The sequence below is a fragment of the Euphorbia lathyris genome, chromosome 6, assembly GCF_963576675.1.
Source record: "Euphorbia lathyris chromosome 6, ddEupLath1.1, whole genome shotgun sequence".
Classification (NCBI taxonomy): Eukaryota; Viridiplantae; Streptophyta; class Magnoliopsida; order Malpighiales; family Euphorbiaceae; genus Euphorbia; species Euphorbia lathyris.
In genome coordinates, this window is record NC_088915.1 from 39,860,520 (window position 1) to 39,867,551 (window position 7,032).

A 7,032-nucleotide genomic window follows, 5' to 3' on the forward strand; every position below is an offset into this window, starting at 1 on the left:
TATAAGCAACTTTGATTAGATTTATTCAATATGAAATGGATTGAGGATAGATAAACCAAGATCAAAATAAGAAATCGAATCAAATGAATAGAAGTTTTTATTGAATCAAATATGGACAAAATTAAACAAAACATAAAAACAAAGAAGGTACTAACTAACACAAAACACACAAATATTTATAAAAACTAACAAACTTAAACTATTCTATATACTCATCCCTATCAATCGGGATTTCTCTAGCCCTATAGCGCTCAATTTTCAATTGCACGAAAGCTTGATGTTCCGGTGCAGAAAGAAAACGCGGGCCTGTTCTAAAAATACGTCTCACGAGGCCTTCATATTCCAAGAACTCATAGTCCAATGTTGGAAAAGATTCAGCATCGCTCCAAGGGACAAAAATAGTTCCCTTGACCCCGAGAATTATCCCACAAATGATATTTCCGAAACCAATCTTCTTATCCTTGGATCGAGAAGCGGCAACAAAACCTTCCATCAGAATCTTGGAGGTATCAACTGTATTGCCTTGGAATATATCTCCAAGGACATATAAGTCTGTGTCTTTGACCACACTACTAAATGTGCAACCGAACAAACTGTGACACAAAAATTTGTGTAGATACAACATTGAGTTGGAGTTGATGGATTGGTTGTAGGCGAGTCGAGGATTGAAATGCCAAATTCCTGTTAGCATCCTCCATATATCTGTGGATGTCATATCTCTGCCAGGATGACGTTTGATTGTATCCTCGGGGGAAAACCAAACCAGGCATGTAATTCAGGATATCCAAACGTAAAGGTTTTGCCATCTCGACGAAAACTGAGATGCACCCTTCGTTTGTTCACGAAACGAACTGTACAAAAAAACTCGAGAATCCAGTCTCCAATAATAGGAAACCGCATGTGGGCAAACTTGGTCCATCCCAATCTCTCTAAATAGCGATTCATGTCATCGCTTATCCCGAGTTCATTATTTAAGAACTCGTCCATATACAACATACCGATGAAGAACGTATAGCGAAGTCTGTAGTAGCGTCTGCCTTCGCCATGATTGTATATAGGAAACGGCGTACCGTAGCGTTCTGATAAGTCAGGACGCTTATTGCGTGAAGCAGCAGTCTGTTTGGAGGATTTGTGTTTGGTAGTCATGGTTTTGAGGAACAAAAATGTGTTTGGAACTTTGTTTTAGAATGGAGTTTTTAGAATATCAGAGTTTTGTCTGACTAAAATGAAAAAGTTGTAACAGAAATCTGATCCTCTTTGATTTATTTATAGGAATCATAGGACGAAAGAAGGTGTTGTTTTGATGCGAAAAGACATAAAATCAAACCTTTTGAAGTTGAAGAAACTCAATTTTTCCAGTTTGAAAAGCTGTGTCTACAGGATGAAGAAGAAACAGGTCTGATGGTGCAGAAAACACCCGTGTCGCGACCGAGAATCCCAATTCTTGGTCGCGACACGCTGATTTCCTTGCGGAAATCAGGCGTCGAAACCCTATATTTCTGATTCTCGGTCGAAAATATAAATTCTCGGTAAGATCAGAAAATCCCTTACCTGTTTGGACAATTCTGAAAATGTAAATTCTCAACTGAGAATTCCAAATTCTCGGCTGAGAATCACTGAATTTCTTCTAACTCGAACTATTGACCTAAAATCTGATTAAAAACATGACTTAAACATATGTTCATGTATCTAAATCTTAATATAAAGTCATCTAATAACTAAAAATCATAAAATTGACATGTGTAAAAATAAAATAAAAATAAAAATTTTAACTAACAAAAATTAAAACAAGAACAAAATAAAGGAAAAAGCATACAAGAAGAAACAATTTAATCTTTATTAAATTTTTGTTATGAAATCAGTTTCCTTAATTGGAGCATTTTCGTAATAAATTTTACATCTATTACCGTTAACTTTAAAGCGAACTCTGTCATGTCCTTCAAGTTCTAAAGATCCATAGTCAAATGTTTTAATGACTAAATATGGTCCTGACCATCTGGACTTAAGTTTACCTGGAAACAACCGGAGTCGTGAATTAAATAACAGCACCTTATCTCCAATGTTAAAGCTTTTGACTTTAATCTTGGCGTCGTGCCATTTCTTCACTTTTTCTTTATATATTTTTGCATTTTCGTCAGATAAATGATGTAACTCATCCAACTCATTTAAGTTGAGCAAACGTTTCTTACCTGCTTGTTGCAAATCAAAGTTAAGTGTTCTAATAGCCCAATAGGCTTTATGCTCTAATTATACTGGTAAATGACATGCTTTCCCATACACTAATAGGTATGGTGTCATTCCTATTGGTGTTTTAAATGCAGTACGGTATGCCCATAACGCATTGTTAAGTTTACAAGACCAGTCTCTTCTTGAAGACGAAACTGTCTTCTCTAGAATCCATTTGAGTTCTCTATTTGATATCTCCGCCTGACCATTCGATTGAGGATGGTATGGCATAGATACGCGGTGGTGTACTCCATATTTTCTCATAAGTGTTTCAAAACTTCGGTTTATGAAATGGGTACCTCCATCACTTATAATGACTTTTAGGGCATCCAAATCTACAAAATATATCTTCAAGAAACCTAACAACAACCTTAGAATCATTTTTTGGGGTTGCAATTGCTTCAACCCACTTTGAAACATAATCTACGGCTACTAAAATATAAGTTTTACCAAAAGAAGGGGGAAAAGGTCCCATGAAATCTATTCCCCACATGTCGAAGACTTCAACTTCTAATATGTTTGTGAGAGGCATCTCATCTTTCCTTCCTAAATTCTCGGTTCTTTGACATTTGTCACAACGAATAATAAATGAACGAACGTCCTTAAACAACGTAGGCCAAAAGAATCCACATTCTAATATCCTAGCCACTGTTTTACTAATGTCGTTATGCCCTCCATAAGAGCTAGAATGACATTCTGACATTATAGACCCGTATTCATTTTCACTAACGCATCTCCTAATCATACCATCACCACAAGTTTTGAACAAGAAAGGATCTTCCCAAAAATATTGTTTAACGTCAGAAAAGAATTTTTTCTTTTGTTGGCAATTTAACCCTTCTGGAACAACAACGTTAGCTGCGAGATAATTTGCTATATCCGCATACCATGGTGACATGACACTCTTTATTTGATAGAGATATTCATCAGGGAAATTATCTCGTATACCGATAGTTTCACCTATAGGACCATTTTCATCTTCGAGTCTTGAGAGATGATCGGCGACAAGGTTCTCTACTCCCTTTTTGTCTTTAATTTCTATATCAAATTCTTGTAACAACAAAACCCATCTAATCAGACGTGGTTTTGCATCTTTCTTAGAAAATAGATACCTTAAAGTTGTGTGATCGGTATAAATAATAACTTTAGAACCTAACAGGTATGACCTAAACTTATCACATGCAAAAACTACCGCTAGCATTTCTTTCTCGGTTGTGGTGTAATTTAATTGTGCACCTGACAGTGTGTGACTTGCATAATAAATAACATGAAGTTTCTTATCCTTCTTTTGACCTAAAACACATCCAACGGCTAAGTCACTTGCATCACACATGATTTCAAAAGGTAAATCCCAATCGGGTTTAGCAATAATGGGTGCACTGACTAAAGCTGCTTTCAATGTTTCGAAGGCAATAACACAATCTTCATTGAAATCAAAGGTTGAGTCTTTCATGAGTAAATTAGTAAGTGGTTTGGAAATTACAGAAAAGTTTTTAATAAATCGTCTGTAAAAACCTGCATGTCCTAAAAATGACCTTACTCCCTTAACAGTAGTTGGAGGGGGTCACTGAAGTTTTTGCTCTATCCACTTCTAATCCTTTTTCAGATATTTTATGACCTAAAACAATTCCCTCGTCAACCATGAAATGACATTTTTCCCAGTTTAACACTAAATTCGTTTCTTCACATCTAGACAGAACTTTGTCCAAGTTCTGTAAACATGCATTGAAAGAATCTCCATAAACGGAAAAATCGTCCATAAAAACTTCCATGATATCTTCAATGAAATCGTTAAAAATTACAGTCATACAACGTTGAAATGTTACTGGTGCATTACATAGACCAAAAGGCATTCTACTATATGCAAAGGTTCCATAAGGACATATGAAGGTTGTTTTATCTTGGTCATCCGGGTAAATATAAATTTGAAAGAATCCGGAGTAACCATCTAGAAAACAATAGAAAGCATGACCAGCTATCCTTTCGATCATTTGATCAATGAAAGGTAGAGGAAAATGGTCTTTCCTGATTGCTTTGTTAAGGTTCCTGTAATCTATACAAACCCTCCAACCGGTGGTGGTTCGCGTAGGTATTAATTCACCTCCGTCATTCCTTACAACAGTTATGCCTCCCTTTTTAGATACACAATGGATTGGAATAACCCATTCACTATCCGAAATAGGATAAATGATTCCATTGCCTAAAAGTTTAGTAATCTCATTTTTTACTACTTTCATGTTCGGATTTAAGCGTCTTTGCCTATCCGCTTTAGGTGGCTTATCTTCTTCTAAGTGAATTCTGTGCATTACAATACTAGGATTAATTCCTTTTAAGTCTGAAATTTTCCATCCCATACTTCCTATTCTATTTCTAACAACTTCTTTCAATTTTTCTTCTTGAACATGTGTTAATTTGTTAGAGATAATTATAGGTAGAGAATCGCCTTCGCCTAAGAAAGCGTACCTCAAATGGCTTGGTAAATCTTTAAGTTCTAATTTAGGGGGAATTACGATTGAAGGCGGAACTGGTCCATCTTCTCGAATCAAAGGCTCTGGGTCCTTATCTTCTAAGTCTTCTCCCATTATAGGTTATATTATTTCTTCTTTTTGAATAATGTCATTAACACATTCTTTAACTAAATCAAGTTTCATACAGGCGAATTCCTCCATAGGATATTTCATCGCTTTGTTCATATTAAACTCAATCTTATCGTCTCCAATCCTTAAAACTACTTTCCCTTCCGACACATCAACTAGAGCACGTCCCGTGTTCATAAACGGTCTGTCAAAAATTAGTGGACAATTAACGTCATATGCAAAATCTAATATAACGAAATCGGTAGGAAAAATAAATTTGTCGACTTTAACTAAAACATCTTCAATTATACCATATGGTCTTTTAGTGGTTTGATCCACTAATTGCAAAACCATATTGGTACGTTTGATATCTTCTTCTAAACCTAACTTATTAAAAATAGACAACGGCATTAAGTTTATACTTGCTCCTAAATCACAAAGACAACTTGGGAATTCAATATCTCCCAATTTACACGGAATAGCAAAACATCTGGGATCTTTGAGTTTAGTAGGCAAATTACTCGACACTATCGAACTACAGTCTTCAGTTAGTGAAATGGATGAAATCCCTTCCCAACTAATTTTCTTCGAAATTAAATCTTTTAAGAACTTACCATAGTTGGGAATTTGCGCAATCGCATCCATAAATGTCAAATTAATGTGCAAATTTTTAAGTTTATCTAAAAATGTTAAAAGTTGTTTGTCATAGTCCTTATTTCGGACTTTGTGTGGAAAAGGTGGTTTGGGTACAAAAGTTTTTGTACTTGAGTCAATTGGTGAACTTTTTGTGTTTAATGTATCTTCTTTGGTCTTTGGTAAATCAGTTCCTGGTAAAGTTGAATCTCTGGGCATTTCCGGACCTAAGTAATTTTTTCCTGAACGAAGAGTGATAGCCCTCACATGCTCTTTCGGATTTTCTTCCGTATGGCTAGGAAGACTTCCCTCTTTGCGGGATGGAATTGATTTAGCAATTTGGCCAATTTGAACCTCCAAATTATGGATGCTAGATGAATGGTTTTTAATAAGCTGGTCGAATTTATTCTCGATCCGTTTAAAACCATCGTCGTGATTACTTATTTTTCCACTCATAGCATCTATGAATTTGTCGATTTTAGAAGATAAAGTATTAATCGTATCTCTTGATTGATTTTGATAATTATTGGTACGATTTTGATTAGCATTCGCATTATTATTATCCTTCCAGTTAAAGTTAGGATGATTTCTCCATCCAAGATTATAAGTATTGGAATAAGGGTTATTAGTTTGGTTTTGCCCTTGGACAAAATTTACCTGTTCATTCTCGCTCATACCTTCATAATCCACATCCGCTGGGATTGGATTACCATTAGAATCGCACGGTGCTATAAACCTATCAATTTTGTGCAATAAGGCAGAAAATTAGGCTTGTAACATCGCAACTGGATCAAGATTTACTATACCTTTAATGGATGATGTGTTTGAGGATGATGGCTTCGCCACCGGTATGTGTCCACGTTCCGCGGGCCACATACTGCTGTTTAACGTCATTTCCTCCAAAAGTTCTCTTGCTTGGGCAGATGTCTTCTTCATAAATAACCCTCCCGACATAGCATCTAATGAACCTCTAGTTGTAGGGTGTAAACCATTACAAAATGTTTGCATTAAAAGTGCATCGGGCAAGTGGTGGTGTGGGCATAAACGTTGAAGTTCTTTAAAACGTTCCCAAGCCTCATAAAGAGTTTCGTTATCATGTTGAGAAAAAGATGTTAACTCTTTTATGACTCTTGCGGTTTTTGCTAAAGGAAAATATTTTGATAAAAACGCTTGGGCTAATTGTTTCCAAGTTTCAAAAGTTGCGGTTGGAATAGAAGTTAACCATTCTTTGGCTCTATCCTTCAAAGTGAAAGGAAAAAGGCGAAGTTTGATTGCTTCGACAGTCACGTCTGTTATTTTAAAAGTGTCACAAATTTCAAGGAAATTCGTCAAGTGGGTGTTAGGATTTTCGTTAGGTAACCCATAAAACGTCACATTATTTTGTAACATATTAAGCAAAGCGGGCTTAATTTCAAATTGGTTTGCGGCAATTCTGGGTCTAACTATGCTGTTGGTCACACCGGCCACTCCTGACCTAGCGTAATCCATAAGTGTTGGTGGATCTGCCATTTTTTCTGGCTGGGTATCTCTAGCTTTTAATGGAGTTTTGTTTTTGTTTTTCTTGTTTTTCTTGTTTTTCTTGTTCTTTTTAATGGTT

At 35.9% G+C, this 7,032-nt stretch overlaps 1 non-coding gene across 1 annotated transcript; it reads left to right on the forward strand.

The window, feature by feature from the left end:
• Positions 1 to 6,459: 6,459 nt before the first annotated feature.
• LOC136234370 (small nucleolar RNA R71) lies at positions 6,460 to 6,566 on the forward strand. The gene has a single exon (XR_010691256.1). It is a non-coding gene; the product is annotated as a small nucleolar RNA R71 (small nucleolar RNA).
• The last annotated feature ends 466 nt before the right edge of the window (positions 6,567 to 7,032 follow it).